General features: G+C 38.6%; 1 long non-coding RNA gene across 1 annotated transcript; it reads right to left on the minus strand.

Moving 5' to 3' along the window:
• Window positions 1-14,761: 14,761 nt before the first annotated feature.
• LOC111092209 lies at window positions 14,762-17,144 on the minus strand. The gene is made up of 3 exons (XR_005377346.1): window positions 16,453-17,144; window positions 16,075-16,121; window positions 14,762-15,977 (listed from the first exon to the last, which is right to left on the minus strand). It is a non-coding gene; the product is annotated as an uncharacterized LOC111092209 (long non-coding RNA).
• Window positions 17,145-17,153: the final 9 nt, after the last annotated feature.

A 17,153-nucleotide genomic window follows, 5' to 3' on the forward strand; every position in this document is an offset into this window, starting at 1 on the left:
TTTTAGGATAGAAGTATCAAAGGTGTTGATCCAAATGTAATCTCAGTATTTTAGCTTGAACATATAAATGTGGGGATCCCTGGGTGGCTCAGCGGTTTGGCGCCTGCCTTTGGCCCAGGGCGCGATCCTGGAGTCCCGGGATCAGGTCCCACGTCGGGCTCCAGGCATGGAGCCCGCTTCTCCCTCCTCCTGTGTCTCTGCCTCTCTCTCAATCTGTGTCTATCATGAATAAATAAATAAATAAATAAATCTTAAAAAAAAATATATATATATATATAAATGTCAATGAGTTAAAATAAAACATTTTTAAAAGTCAAAAAAAATTATATATATATACATATATATGTGTATATATATGTATATATATATATACACATATATATGTAAATCTTTGTTTCAGGGGGCCCTGGGTGACTCAGTGGTTGAGTGTTTGCCTTTGGGTCAGGTCACGATCCCGGGGTCCCGGGATCAAGTCCCACATCAGGTTCCCTGCAGGGAGCCTGCTTCTCCCTCTGCCTATGTCTCTGCCTCTGTCTCTGTGTCTCTCATGAGTAAATCAGTAAAATCTTTAAAAAAAAATTTTTTTTTTTGCATGTCACAGCTCAAGTAGTGAGATTAGTGATGGCCATGTGAGGTCTTATCTACACTAATACATTTAAAACTCCATGAGATTTATAGACATATAGATTAATGAAATAAAAGTGAGAGCTCAGATATTTTACATTTACAGATATATGGTGAATTGATTTTAAACAAAAACAAAAAGGCAATTCAACAAATGGGTCTTTGAATAATTGGATATCCACTTTAAAAAAAAAAAGGAAAAAAGAAAGGAGAGGAAGGAGGAAGAGAGAGAAGAAATGATAGAAGGAAGAAAAACTAAATAACTACATCAGTACTTTCTCACATCCTAACAAAAATGGACTGAAAATGGATCACAGACCTAAAAGTAAAATCTAAAACTTTAAAAGGGCACAACTGAATTTTTTTTGGTTAATGGAAATATTCTATATTTTGATAATGGTGGTGGTTACATAACTGTACGTAACTGTATGCCTTACATAACTCAAAGCTCACAGACCTAAACACTGAAAAAGAGTAATTTTAACATTTGTAAATAACAACCTAATTTAAAATTTTTAAAATTATGAGTGTTAGAAAAGAATCACTTTACATAGAATCTATCAACTCTGCTACTAACATCAAATAGGACTTGGGCAAAAACCTACATTTTTGGGCTCAGCTCTTTAATAAGTATATTGAAGTCAATATAAGCGGTTCCTGGAAAATAAAATGAGAAAATATTTCATTAATATATCTTGGGTGGATTAGTGAGGGGGGAAAAAACCAATGAATTGTATAGAGTTCAGAAACCATGAATTGTATACAATTCAGAAACATTATTATTTCAAAATGATTTTTATTAGCCCTTGAAAACAACTTTTTAAAGACCTAACTTATTTTTTAACCTTCGGAAACATGAATGTTTCTTCAAAATAAAGCACTAAGAGGTAAAACAATTGACCAAGGTCCTTCACTCTTTTTCATTAACAATAAAGCTTTTAGTACAAAAGCAATACAAAATAGCCATGCCACATACAAGCTTTGTATTTGCAACAAGCATGCTACATACAGCAGTTTCCCAGCAATGGAGAAACATTTTTAAGACATTTTGAGCCTATCTTTTCCCTGGATATAAGTTCCTGTATAAGGGGAAAGTCACTTCACAGGAGCTTGTGCAAAGGGATTTTCTTTCTCCACTACTTCATAGGCATCCTCGTGAGCAATGTCATGACAGCTCAGCACTACATATACATGCAAGTTTGCCCACTGGGGTCTCCTTTAGAGGCATGGCTACCGACAAGGTTGGTACCTAATACACAGCATCCTGCTGCAGATGGGTTCCATGCCTAGCCCTTAGTTGCAAGCCTTACACTGACTATATACATCAGTTTCCTGAAAGGCCATCACCGTTTACAAGTGTGTAAATGGATTTAAACTCTGTTTAGACAAAATTTTGAAAAAGAAGTTCACTTTTTCTCCTTTGGGAGGCTTAAAAGATACACTGAGAATCAAAGATCTCCACATCAGAAGCTATAAAGAGCCACCTCTCACCCAAGATAGTTTTTCCTTTACTGCAAATATCTGAGGATTGTCACTGAGCTTCTGCTTCCACATACTCACCCAAGAAAGTAGGAAAGACTGGCATTCCCAAATCAATTCACAATTAGAAATGGATTTTCAAATCATAAACCTGTATGCCCAACATCACTGAATAATTTTGCTGAAAGTTCCTTGTATTTAATTAAGATGTGCCTACATGTATAAAACTTCCACTAACAGATCTTTTAATGACATTGAGAACAAATCTAATCTCTCTTTCATATTGTAACTGTCTAAATATTTGCAGATGGCTTTTTTTCATTTAAAAATTTTTATGTAAGCTGGCAATTTGCAGAACAAAAAGTAAGTTGTTAAATATACACAATTCTATCGTCTAATATAATTTATTTAGTTACTACCAAGTGTTTAGCACATTTCCCCTCTAGCATGCAAAAAATTTGGAAGTCATCACTCTCCTCCTTACAACAAGCAAAAAGCTGAACAAACTGAAAACTAATGGTTTTTCTCACACTCATTAGAAAACTGAGGATGCAAGGCCATCTGCCACCTTAAAATCTGGTAAGATGGAAATCCTAGAGCATCACAGCTATCTGCTTACTTGGAGCAGAAATGCTAGAGTCAAACTGGTGGGGACTCTTCAATGGTAAATTTGATTAACTTCTGGAGGCCAAGGGTAAACTAGCATAACAAGAGTCTCTTGGGAGCTTAGCCTTAGGGGGTACACTTCTTGTGGCAGGGGCGAGGTGCAGCTTCTCACCCACTCTTATGGTAAAAAGCCAAGAAAGATTACCTCAAGACTGTGGCAGAGGGAGGGAAAAAGTGACATTGTTAAATATACACAGGGAATTCGCCTACAAATGCCCTTTCTCCAGGAAGAAGGACTTTACCAAAGATTTATCTAATCTGAGTGAAGAGCACTTCTCCAACTCCTGCCTTCTCTAGCTTTCCTGCCTCACCAAAGATTGTGGGGAGCTAAGAGACACTTCTGAAGTTCACACTCAGGGATACAGGCCCATTAAAAGACTGAGATTTAATAATAAGATTATAGGGATGTCTGGGTGGCTCAGTGATTGAGCATCTGCCTTTGGCTCAGGGCATAATCCTGGAGTCCAGGGGGTCAAGTCCCCACTTTGGGCTCCGTGCATGGAGCCTGCTTCTCCCTCTGCCTATGTCTTTGCCTCTCTCTCTGTATCTCTTGTGAATATATAAATAAAATCTTTAAATAATAATAATAAGAAGAAGATTATAGAACTCTTCCTTTCCCCTACACTTTACTACCACACCATCAGGGCTCCATTATAATAACAGACAATTACAGCTGAAAGAGCTTTAAGATTCTACTTAAGAAAGAATCATTAGTTAAGCCATATAATAGAAGAGCCAAAAGCAAGGACACTAGAGAAATTTGAAGCCTCCAGCACCTACAGTTATAGAAAACATTAAACACAGCCTAAATCCTAGCCACATTAACATTACAATCTTACACTAAAAGCCTATTTAACAATTACTATTACACATTTGACTTTCAACAACAACAAAATTAAAAGCCATGTTAAAAGGCAAGAAAAAGCAAGAGACAAAGCAAGCATCAGAACCACACTTAGGTATGGCACAGATTTTTTTATCTGACAAGGATTTAAAAATAATTGTAATTAATATGTTATGAGATCTAATGGGAAAAAACAGACAATAAGCAAGAATACAGGAGTAAGATAAGCATAGAGATGGAAACTCTAAGAAAGAATCAAAAGGCCAAACTAGAAATCAAAACCACTCAGTGAGCTTGAAAACATGTCAACAGAAACTTCCCAAACTGAAATGCAAAAAGAAAAAAAAGAATGAAAATGACAAGAGTATCTAAGAACTGTGGGACAATTTCAAAATATATAATATACATACAACTGGAATACAAGCAGAAAAAATAGAGAACAGAGCAGGAGAAATATTTGAAATAATAATGGCCAAGAATGCTCCAAAATTAATGACAGACAGCAAACTAAAGATCCAGGAAGGGGAAAGAACACCAAGTAAGAAAAATACTAAAACATCTATACCTAGGCTTATAATACTCAAACAGTATTTCTACTTTAGTCCTAACATTGGCCTAGCCTGTCCACTTTGTTTTTTTTTTTTTTTTTTAAGATTTTATTTATTTATTCGTGAGAGACACAGAGAGAGAGAGAGGCAGAGACACAGGCAGAGGGAGAAGCAGGCTCCATGCACCGGGAGCCCGACGTGGGACTCGATCCCGGGTCTCCAGGATCACGCCCTGGACCAAAGGCAGGCGCCAAACCACTGCGCCACCCAGGGATCCCAAGCCTGTCCACTTTGGCCACAATTCTGTGATAGGCAACTACCATTAGGACTATTGGGTTCAAGATAAGTGTGTGTTTGAGAGTAAGAGGATAGAGAACAGCTCCCAACTGGAGGGAGGAGCATTATATGCAAAACAGCCACCAGAACTTTCTTAAATCCAAATGATTTCATCTAGTAACTTTTCTTTGACTTCTGTGCTACAACTGATGCTACTGATCATCTTCACTTTCTGGAAAACTTCCTTAGTTTCTGTTATTGCTTCCCCTTTGTCTTCATGCTCATTCTGCTTCATGCCTCTCAGAATTTAAAAAAAAAAAAAATTGTATTCAAAACTCAGTCCTTGATATGCTGATCAGCAGATCTCAGATTTTGGTTGGTGGATCTCAAGCTGGTTGCTTCCACCTCATTTCCTTATTTTCACTTTTTCTGAATATCCAACAGGGGGAGATGAGTGCAATTGGCTGTACCACTTCTCTTCCAGTTTATCAGACATTTTATCACCAGCTCAAAGGGTAATTGACTTCAGCTCAGGGCATGATCCCAGAGTCCCGGGACTGAGTCCCACATTGGGCTCCCTGCATGGAGCCTGCTTCTCCTCCCTCTGCCTATGTCTCCCCCTCTCTCTATATATATCTCTCCTGAATAAGTAAAAATAAAACCTCTATTAAAAAAAAAAACAAACAGGAAACCTCCCAAGAAACAAAAGTCCAGGGTGAGATGGCTTTCCAGGGGAATCCTACCAAAAATTTAAAGAAGAAATAATATCTATTCTACTACAGCTGTTTCAAAGGATAGAAATGGAATACTTCCAAACTACTTCTATGAGGCCAACATTACCTTGATCCAAAACCAGACATGGACCTCATCAAAAAGGGGAATTATAGACCAATATCCTGGATGTACATGGATGCAAAAATTCTCACCAAGATACTAGCCAATAGGATCCAACAATACATTAAGAGGATTTTTCACCACGACCAAGTGGGATTTATTCCTGGGATGCAAGGATGGTTCAACATTTGTAAAACAATCAACATGATAGAGCACATTAATAAAAGAAAAGACAAGAACCGTATGATCTTCTCAATAGATGCAAAGAAAGCATTTGACAAAATACAGCATCCATTCCTTTTTTTTTTTTTACAGCATCCATTCCTGATTAAAACTCTTCAAAGTGCATAGATAGAGGGAACATATCTCAATACCATAAAATCCATCTATGAAAAGCCCACAGTGGATATCATTCTCAATGGGGAAAAACTGAGAACTTTTCCTTTAAGGTCAGGAACACAAAAAGGTTGCCCACTCTCACCACTTTTGTTCAACATAGTACTAGAAGTCCTAGCTTCAGCAATCAGACAACAAAAAGAAATAAAAGGCATTCAAATTGGCAAAGATAAAAGTCAAACTCTCCCTCTTTGCAGATGACATGATCTTGTACATAGAAAACCCAAAAGACTTCACCTCAAGATTGCTAGAACTCATACAGCAATTCAGAAATCTGGCAGGATACAAAATCAATGCCCAGAAATCAGTGGCATTTCTATACACTAACAATGAGACTGAAGAAAAAGAAATTAAGGAATCAATCCCACTTACAATTGCACCCAAAACCATAAGATACCTAGGAATAAACCTAACCAAAGAGGCAAAGGATCTATACCCTAAAAACTACAGAACACTTCTGAAAGAAATTGAGGAAGACACAATGAAAAATATTCCATGCTCATGGATTGGAAGAATTAATATTGTGAAAATGTCTATGCTACCTAGGGAAATTTACATGTCAATGCAATCCCTATAAAATGCCATGGACTTTCTTTACAGAGTTGGAACAAATCATCCTAAGATGTTTATGGAACCAGAAAAGACCTCAAATAGCCAGAGGAATGTTGAAAAAGAAAACTATAGCTGGGGGCATCATAATGCCTGACTTCAAGCTGCATTACAAAGTTGTGATCATCAAGACTGTATGGTACTGGCACAAAAACAGACATACAGGGATGCCTGGGTGGCTCAGCAGTTGAGCGTCTGCCTTTGGCTCAGGGTGTGATCCCTGGATCAAGTCCCACATGGGGCTTCCTGCATGAAGCCTGCTTCTCCCTTTACCTGTGTCTCTGCCTCACTCTGTGTGTGTCTCTCATGAATAAATAAACTAGATCTTAAAACACACATACACAGGGATCCCTGGGTGGCGCAGCGGTTTAGCGCCTGTCTTTGGCCCAGGGCGCGATCCTGGAGACCCGGGATCGAATCCCACATCAGGCTCCCGGTGCATGGAGCCTGCTTCTCCCTCTGCCTGTGTCTCTGCCTCTCTCTCTCTCTCTCTCTCTCTGTGACTATCATAAATAAATAAAAATTAAAAAAAAAATTAAAAAAAAAACACACATACACACACACACACACACACACAGATCATTGGAGAAGAATAGAGAATTCAGAAATGTACCCTCAATTCTATGGTCAGTTCATCTTTGACAAAGCTGGCAAGAACATCCACTGGAAAAAAGACAGCCTCTTCAATAAATGATGTTGGGAAAATTGCACAGCCATGTGCAGAAGAATGAAACTGGACCATTTTCTTATCCCAGACACAAAGATAAACTCAAAATGTTTTGAAAGATCTAAATGTGAGACAAAAATCCAACAAAATCCTAAAGGAGAACACAGGCAACACCCTTTTTGAACTTGGCCACAGCCACTTCTTTCAAGACATATCTATGAAGGCAAGGGAAACAAAAGCAAAAACGAACTATTGGGACTTAATCAAGATAAAAAAGCTTCTGCACAGTAAAACAAACAGTCCACAAAACTAAAAGACAACCTACAGAATGGGAGAAAACATTTGCAAATGACCTATCAGATAAAGGGCTAGTATCCAATATCTATAAAGAACTTATCAAACTCAACATCCAAGAAACAAACAATCCAGTCATGAAATGGGCAGAAGATATAAACAGACATTTCTCCAAAGAAAATCTACACATGGCCTAAAAACAAGCAAATGAAAAAAATGTTCCGCATCACTTGCCATCAGGGTAATACAAATCAAAATCACAATGAGACACCACCTAACACCAGTGAGAATGGCTAAAATTAACAAGACAGGAAACAATAGTTGTTGGTGAGGATGTGGAGAAAGGGGCACCCTCTTGCACTGTTGGTGGGAATGTGAACTGGTGCAGCCAGTCTGGAAAATAGTGTGGAGGTTTCTCAAGAAGTTAAAAATAGAACTACCCTATGACCCAGCAACTGCACTGGGTCATACACACACACACACACACACACACACACACACACACACACTCACCCACACAGTGGAATATTACTCAGCCATCAGAAAGGATGAATATCTACTATTTACATCCACATGGATGGAACTGCAGGGTATTATCCTGAGTGAAGTAAGGCACTCATATGTAGAATATAAGAAATAGTGAAAGGGTCTATAAGGGAAAGGAGGGAAACTGAGTGGGGAAAAATTAGAGAGGGAGACAAACCATGAGAGACTCGTAATTCTGGGAAACAAAGGGTTGCAGAAGGGGAGGAGGCTTGGGGGATAGGGTTGACTGGGTCATGGGCATTAAGGAGGGCACACATTGAGATGAGCACTGGGTGTTATATGTTGGCAAATTGAATTTAAATATTAAAAAATAGTTGTGAATAATACAATATGGGTGTAAATGGAAATCAGTGGCATGAATTCCTACCTGGGGCTGTGTATTTTTAACTTACTAAGTTGACAGGTCTAAAACTACTAATGGGGAATAAGAGAAATGGCGTCACGTGTGATGACTCTTTAAGATTTCTAGATTTATTCCACCACTTGAATATCTTTAAAATCTGTCCTTCTCCATTTCCATGGCTACTGCTTTATTATTTTTAAGATTTTATTTATTGGGGACATCTGGGTGGCTCACTGGTTGGGCATCTGCCTTTGGCTTGAGTCATGATCCCAGGGTCCTGGGATCGAGTCTCGCATTGGGCTCCCTGACAGGAGCCTGCTTCTCCTTCTGCCTGTGTCTCTACCTCTCTGTCTCTCATAAATAAAATCTTAAAAAAAAAGATTTGAGGTGGAGAGAGAGCGCGTGCACACATATAGGGGGAGGGTACAGAAGGAGAGGGAGAAGCAGGCTCCCCGCTGAGCAGGGAGCCAGACTCTCAGGGCTCAATCCCAGGACTGTGGGATCATGACCTGAGCCAAAGGCAGACACTTAACCAACTGAGTCACCCAGGCACCCTATGACTGCTGTTTTGGTTTAAGCCTTTATATGTTTTTAGTATAGCCTCCTACTTGGATGCTCTACTACCAGCATTAGTATTCCTGAATTCATTCTACTAATGCTAGTATGGCTTTCCAAAACATAAATCCAGTCTTGTTGTTCTCTATGGATAAAGTCCAATCTAGTCGGCATGGTATAATGCTCTTCATGGGCTGGCTCCTGCTGAACTTTCCAGTCTATCTCCCATTAATTCCCAATTTGTATTTTTTAAAATTTTATTTATTTATTCATGAGAGACACAGGCAGAGGGAGAAGCAGGCTCTCTGCAAGGAGCCCGATGTGGGACTCAATCCTGGGATTCCAGGATCACATCCTGAGCCGAAGGCAGACGCTTTAACCGGTGAGCCATCCAGGTGTCCCACCCAATTTGTATCTTATACTCCAGTCACATGCAGCCGCTTGCCATTCCCTGAATACTCCATGCTTCCTTGGGCTTGGCACATGGTAGGCATTCACTAAATGTTCATTGACTTAAAACACCTTTTTGAAGATGCTCTTCTGTCTAAAATACCATTTCCACCTTCTATTATTCCTTGACCTATAAAGTTCATTCCACATATTACTTTGGCCAGGTCATCTTCCTTGATCTTCCACAAGCCATCCTCTCCTCAGACTGAGTTAGGAGTTCCTCCTTTGGGGATCCCTGGGTGGTGCAGCGGTTTGGCGCCTGCCTTTGGCGCAATCCTGGAGACCCGGGATCGAGTCCCGCGTCGGGCTCCCTGCATGGAGCCTGCTTCTCCCTCTGCCTGTGTCTCTGCCTCTCTCTCTCTCACTGTGTACCTATCATAAATAAATTAAAAAAAATTTTTTTAAAAAGGAGTTCCTCCTTTGAACTTCCACAACTCTTTATGCAGGACTACAATGTACTTTTAAAAATAAAAAATTAACGTTGGCTCACTTAATCCCTCTCTTTCCTTCCCCCTCCCTGTCCCTACCAGAGGGCTTCACTGAGGCCAGAGCCTATTCTGTGTATCTATAGCTTGGCATGTGGTGGGCAATTCACAAATGCTTACTGGATAAAGGATTGAGTAGATAAGACACATATTCATGTGTTTGTGGGAAAAGGCTAAAAGCCATTCCATCTCTAGACAAAGATTCAATAGTTGTAAATTTAGCACCCAAACAATTCTGGAATAAATTCACATGAAAAACACTGTTCTAGTTATAGAGATGTCCTTCAGTAGCATACCATATATTGTACTGTAAAGCCTCCATCTAGTTTTTTAAAGACATAACCTTCAAGGCATTTCAACACTTGGGCTGTAGAATGTTATGAGACAAAAGATTAAGTGAAGGTGAGGTGCCAGAGGATAGTGAGAAAGACTAAATCCTCAAAGGAATAAATCTTTCTCTTCACAAGTCCAGATTCATTACTTTATAGAAAAAGGCTAGGCTTACAATTTGGCATGAAAGGACTGAATTAGGTACAATTCATATAAATCACAGTAACTTAGCCTCAGTATAAGAACCTTCTAATACCAAACTGCTGAACACTGTTGTAGTTTTTAGGAAGTCTTCTTTGAAAAGTATGGAATTCCTTTCTGGAATATCAGAAAGCTACAAAGCCAGTTTCCACTTAAAAAAAAAAAAAAAAAAAAAAAAAAAAAGGAAGAAAAAGCCCTGATTCCTCAGGAAAGGAAGCATTACCTAAACACCTCACTTAGAAATTCCTCATGGGGAGCACTGAATATAAAATACTTAATAGTTCTATAGCAGATGGAGTTATTCCCTAAGGTTGGCTTGCTATAGTGGCCACTGGCTGTTTCAACTGACCACTGGGAAGCTTAGAGCCAAATGTGAGGTTCAGCATAGAATTTAGTAGGCTTCATAGCCTGTATATTGTCTTTTCACTTATATCTTAACTTCCTACTCACAGGATCTTTATTTTTGAGGTTCAGATTCTCAGCAAACGTTAAAAGTACACAAATACATTTATAAATTGCCTCATATCTTTTATGAATCAATGTAGAGGAAGAATAAATATATAATGAAGCTTTTCTCTTGCATCACATAATTTCTCTTGAGTCTATTTTAAAATATCTATGTAAAAGAGATACAGCTTCTTGCTTGAACACACAGAAATATGCCAATCTATATGTAGAAGCTAAGAACTATTCATGATTAGACTCTTAGGTTTGATTTTTGTATATATATTTATTCACTTATTGCCAAGAAGTTAAAGCCAACCCCATATGGAATATTGAATATACAGAACATTCTCCAGTTCTCCTCTTCAAACAGGTATAGAATAGATACCCCAATCTGTTCATTTAAGATCCATGACGAGCACCTGGGTGGCTCACTTAAGCATCTGCCTTTGTCTCAGGCCATGATCTTGGGGTCCTGGGATTGAGCCCCATGTCAGGCTCTCTGCTCAGTGGGGATTCTACTTCTCTCTCCCTCTGCCCCTCCACCCCACTTGTGCTGTCTCTAATAAATAAAATCTTTTCCTAAAAAAGATCTATGACCAAATAATCTTTTTTTTAATAAATTTATTTTTTATTGGTGTTCAATTTGCCAACATATAGAATAACACCCAGTGCTCATCCTGTCAAGTGCCCCCCCTCAGTGCCCATCACCCAGTCACCCCCCACCCCCCGCCGCCCTCCCCTTCCACCACCCCTCGTTCGTTTCCCAGATATTTCCCACTCATTTTTTCTTTCCTCTTTATTCCCTTTCACTACCAAATAATATTTTTTGCCACATAAATATTATTTTTCATGAGCAGAGCATTTACATAACACTTGTACCTATTAAATCAGAGTTTTATGTGAAAATGATCTGAGGGTACTGGAAACCCCAGATTTGTTTTCCATCCTCCAGTATCTTTAGAAAGCAATTCCTAAACTACCATTTCTACCACTATCCTTTTAATCTCAGCAAATTATTCATAAGAGCTGCATCTAGGTAGTCTGCCATTAATTATGTTCATAGTGGTAGTTCAATCATATATACACTATCACTGATTATTCTAAAGAAATACTACATTTAAGAGAATTCTAGAAGAAATCATAACACATACCAGACAATTTATAGAAAAATAAAACTTCATGTGTGAAAGTTTTCATTCAGATCTTTCAGAATATAACAGTAAGGATGAAAAGCACAAATTAAAACAATTATAAAGTATTTCATTATCTAATTCCTAGAACAACGTATGTACAACATGCAGACTTAACACACTCTTCACAATTCAAATTTATTTATTCCATTAAAAAGTGAACTTCAGGGATGCCGGGGTGGCTCAGCAGTTGAGCAAATGCCTTTGACTCAGGGCCTGATCCCAGGGGTCTAGGATTGAGTTCTACATTGGGCTCCTGCAGAGAACCTGGTTCTCCCTCTGCCTGTGTCTCTGCCTCTCTCTCTGTCTCTCATGAATAAAATCTTTAAAAAAAAAAATATATATATATATATATTTCAAAATTGCCATGGTTTCCCCTATCATGTACTTTCTTGTTCTAAAAAAAATTTCCTACAACACACAAAAATTTAAATTTCTAGCTCAAGCTCATAATCCTAGGGTGAGAGAATTATGACATATTAATTTTCATATATTTACATTCCTAGTGTAGCTTGTTATTCTCTATCATGACTGTAAAAACTAGTTGTACAGCTTGACCTTAAAAAGTGAGGCTTCTAGCTTTTTTTTCAGGAATCAATTGGACCTCAATTCAACAACAATAACATCTTTAATATCTACCATTCATTTTCACATGGTATTAATAATTTCCAATTTAGAATATATTCATTGGTCCTAAAACTATTTTCAGTCTAAAGTATCTGAGTCTGAAAAGGGAGTAATTCAAGATTTTTTAATAGGAATTAAATTGCAAAAACCTTGCATTTTGAGAAGAAAACATGAAAGGATGACTGCAGGGACGAGGTGAGGGATATCAAGTTCTCTAACCTCTCCCTCTTGTTCTCCCAAGGAGAGAGATTACCATTCCTCCTTAGCCTGAGACCCTAGTACATTTCAGTGTACTGTGGAGAGACGGACTGAAGATTCAGAGAGGGGCGTATGGCAGGGAGGCATGCAGGTACTGCAAAAATCCTACCTCTGCTGTACGTCATTGGAAGAGGGAGAGAGAAATAAGAGTCACATTAATCCAACTGTAAAATTATCATAAAAGATTCAAAATAACGGAAATGAATATTTAAAAGGCCTTTATGACTAAAACGAAATAAGAATCAAATTTCAGAAATTGATGAAAACAGCAAAAACATTAAGATTTTATTTTATTCATGAGAGACACAGAGAGAGAGGTAGAAACATAGGTAGAGGGAGAAGCAGACCCTATGCAGGGATCCTGATGTGGGACTTGATTCCAGGACTCCAGGATCATGCCCTGAGCTGGAGGCAGATGCTCAACCGCTAAGCCACCAAGGAGTCCCCATTTTAAGTTTTATTTTTAAGTAATCTCTATACCCAACATGAGAATTGAACTTACAACCCTGAAATCAAGAGTCCCACACCCCAGCACACCAGGCATCCCAGCAATTTTTTTTTAAATAAAAACTTTTGTGTTTTATCTCTATAGCAGTTTTGTTTCTTCTTTAAAACCTCAAGTTTTGCTTCAAAGCACTATCCTAACATGTTTCTTTATTCCTTCCCTACTGTATTTTAAAGTTACTTCCATAATATAGGAATTTTATCATTATTTTGCAACTATTTTAAACTAATCACAAATGTCTCATTTCTAAAAGTCACTTATCTTCTTGAATATCAAGCAGAAAGTTATATTTTCCAACACTGTCTTTATTAGAAAATCTGGGATACATTAGAATCTATTTGCTAGGTAGAAAAGCAACAACCTAGAAAAACATTTCTCTTTAAGTACTGGCTAGATATGTTAGGTTTCTAAACATCTTTTAGGCTCCTTTCTCTGAGCTTCTGACAACAGCAAATCCCAAATCTGGAAAAAGCTTCTACTTCAGATTTTTTTTTTTTTGCCAAATATCTTTGGACATAAAGTTAACTAACACATTAGAGATTTTCAATAAATATCACACTTTTCACATTTTTGTCAAGAAACCAAGAGATCCTACTGAAACTTTTTTCTAGGAAAATTTTCTTTCTCTGCCAGAACCATTTATTAACTTTCCAGTGTTAAACGTAATCTGTAAAATTACAAAAACCTAACCATGAAAAAGGCAAGGTACCAAACCACATAGAACACATTACCCATAGTGTGTAAAATGGTCGTATGCTTCAAACTGTACAGACTATCCCAAGAAAAATGGGTAGTGTAGTGTCTCTGAAAAGGGAAACTGAGAGGCTGGAGGAGAGGAGTAGGAAGGCCATCTCTTTTCACTGTATTCCCTATAGAGGTATTTGCTTCCCCCCCTCCCCACCCCGTGCCAGCATTATTTTTAAGGAAAGAAAACCCAACAAAAAAATTCCTTAAAAATACATTTCCTGTGAAGTCCAATTTAGTCAATAGTATTTAAGAATCTACAGAGTATAAATTTCCATACATAATTTAAGCAGACAGTAATCTGATGAAGTGAATTTGATGAAAAGCTTTAATGGAATTTCAAGTGGACTGTTTTAATTTGTGTCTGTATATAAATGTACATATACATCCTCTAGACATCTATTTTCAGAATCATCTGCACATATCCAAATAGTGTTTCCAGCATGAAAATATGTAATTTCTAGAATGAGAAACATAATTGACAAAGGGAAATATTAAAGATTGTGGATTTTTTTCACAACTACTGACCTCCAGTGAAAAGAGTAATATTCAGGGTATCAAGCTCCCCAGCAGCCAGAAAGTGACTCTCTGCAGAGAGCCTCCAGATATAATAAAGTGCTTTTTTATTTAAAAACGGGAAGCGGGATCCCTGGGTGGCGCAGCGGTTTGGCGCCTGCCTTTGGCCCAGGGCGCGATCCTGGAGACTCGGGATCGAATCCCACATCGGGCTCCCGGTGCATGGAGCCTGCTTCTCCCTCTGCCTGGTCTCTGCGCCTCTCTCTCTCTCTCTGTGACTATCATAAATAAATAAAAAAAAAAATTAAAAAAAAAAAAAAAAAAAAAAAAAACGGGAAGCTTCCATATGTAAATGAACCTGTAGCAGGATTCAATACAGCTGAAAACCAAAATAAGCAGCAACTTGGAATACAAACACTTGATGTTAACTGCTATCCTGCAGTTCTATAAAACTAATTACATGAGATGAAATGTATAGCCTGAAAATAGACAAAATAGTAACTGTCTGGAAAAAAGTGTAATTATAAACATTTTTTCAATTTGGGTAATCAATATGAACATTATGACAGTGGGCTTCATTTCTGAGACATGTTTGAACTTGAAAAATAAAACATAACGGTTCATACCGACTTTTTTATCCATAGATGCCATAACACAAGTATTTTTACTTACCTTGTTGTCTCTGATAAAAGTTTGAAATGTTTTTCTACCATTTTTTATTTAAGTGAATACAAGTAAACAATGCAATTCCAATTAAACCAAAATTTAAAATCTGAACCGCAGGTTTCAGGATCCCAGCAATCACTTAAGTACACACATAAATGCTTCTTTGTGTGCCATCAATTTTTAAAAATTAGGCAATTCCAGTTGCAGGTGAGGATGAAGACCTAACTCAAGTGTTTCAAGTTCAGGAAAGACCTGTAAAAATAGCATGATGTTAAAATTGTAGCAATACTGATCTTGCTAAGTCAATCAATTGACAACAGCTAGCGATTCGTGCAACTTTGCCTTTCGTTCTTTTAATATTTTAAAATACTACTCTACACACTTGCCTGGTTGACAGTTCTCAATGATGACCATACTGGTCCCTTACGACCCCCTCACTCCCAGAGAGGGCAGATTCTTTGTAAAACTCACTGAGATGAATACAACAATGATTAAAACAATAAGAGAGCAAAACTCTGGAAGACATTCCAACCAAAGGACTGGAACCAAACAGGAAAAGGAATGCGTAACATTGTTCTTGCCTTCAAGATATGTACTGTTAGGTTAACCTGGAATGATTTTCACAAATCCTTTTCTTCTTTTTAAACAATAAAATCTGGCTTAACAAAGCATTCTCCTTGTTTTTTTTTTTTCCTCCTACCCCACTAGCACATAGAAAAACTTAAATATTGTACCTTCGTTTCCCCATTTGCATTTTTTTTTGTAACTGCAAGATTGTTTTCAAAATTTAGTCACTATGTTTTGCACACTTTTTTTGTCTTATTCTTTGTCGTGTTCAGCATTTGATCAAGAGTTCACAATGTCAAAATTCTTTGCTCTGCAGGCAAATTTGCAAATTGAAGAATGATAAAGTTTTTAAAAATCAGTTTACCTATGGTTTTGTATTTTGCAAGAGAAATCATCTTTTTTTTTACCTGATTCCTGCATCCATTTCATATTCCTTGAACAGATTACGTATTTCCTGACAACAACAAAAATGCCCATTTCAAACAGAAATATTTACGTTTTCAGTGTGTTTTCTTTCTTTTCTTTTTGATCATGGTAGTGATAAGAGAATAAAGCCAAAGTTGAATATTTACTTGAGAGAGAGACTGGGGGGAGAGGGGGAGGTAGGGAGAGAAACCGGGAAGAAGGGAGGGAGGCAAAAAGCAGCAGCAAAGGAAAAGAAATCTAGGAAGAACTCTACAGGTGCAAGATGAACGTGAAATACTCTAACGACTAAAAACGTACCCTCTTTCCCTTATCCAACCTCCATGCCCACAGATAAAAATACAATACTTACAAGTTAGTACCTGTGTGTTTGTGGGTGTCTGTCTCTGTGTGCGTGTTTTCTCTCTTCTTTGGATTTGGATACTTTGAGCTAATGTGAAAACGCCCGTTTGGTTGCCCACAAAATGACGCGTGAGGGTCTAAAGACGCATAAATTAGAAATCCTACAATGGCAGAGGACGGTCACTGTACCTCTGTACCTCTTCTCTTTATGCGCTCTTCTGCTGGGACCCAAGAGCCTTTTTTTTTTTTAAACACTTTAGATGATGGAGCGCACGCGGGGCTGGTCGCTGCTGAGGACCAGGAGAGAGAGCCCCGTACTCCCCCCTCCAGCTCAGCACCGCGTCCCGCTCCCCGAGCGTGCGGGACTCTGCGGCGAAGTCCCTTTAGGGAAACTGGGGGAAGCAGCACAGAGTCCTGGCGGTCAAGCCCCGACGCCGACCTCCGAGTTTCTATTCCTGGCGCTTGAGGGTTGGGGGAACAGCCGCGGATGGAGGCGGGAAGGACGGAGAAAGCAAAGGGAGGTGATCTTCTCAAAAAGCGCCCGACTGCCCGCGTTACCTTTCCTGCCTCCATTGCGGGGGTGGGGGGTAGAGAAAAAGATGTCAATGACCATTGTTTGCTCGTTCGGGATGTTGCTCCGCCCCCCGAGTCTGTCGTAAACCTGGCGGCGGACTAAAATAAACCCCAGATCCCGCGGCCGGGGCTCGCCGCGCCGCACTCC

This window comes from Canis lupus, chromosome 24, assembly GCF_011100685.1.
Source record: "Canis lupus familiaris isolate Mischka breed German Shepherd chromosome 24, alternate assembly UU_Cfam_GSD_1.0, whole genome shotgun sequence".
Taxonomy (NCBI): domain Eukaryota; kingdom Metazoa; phylum Chordata; class Mammalia; order Carnivora; family Canidae; genus Canis; species Canis lupus.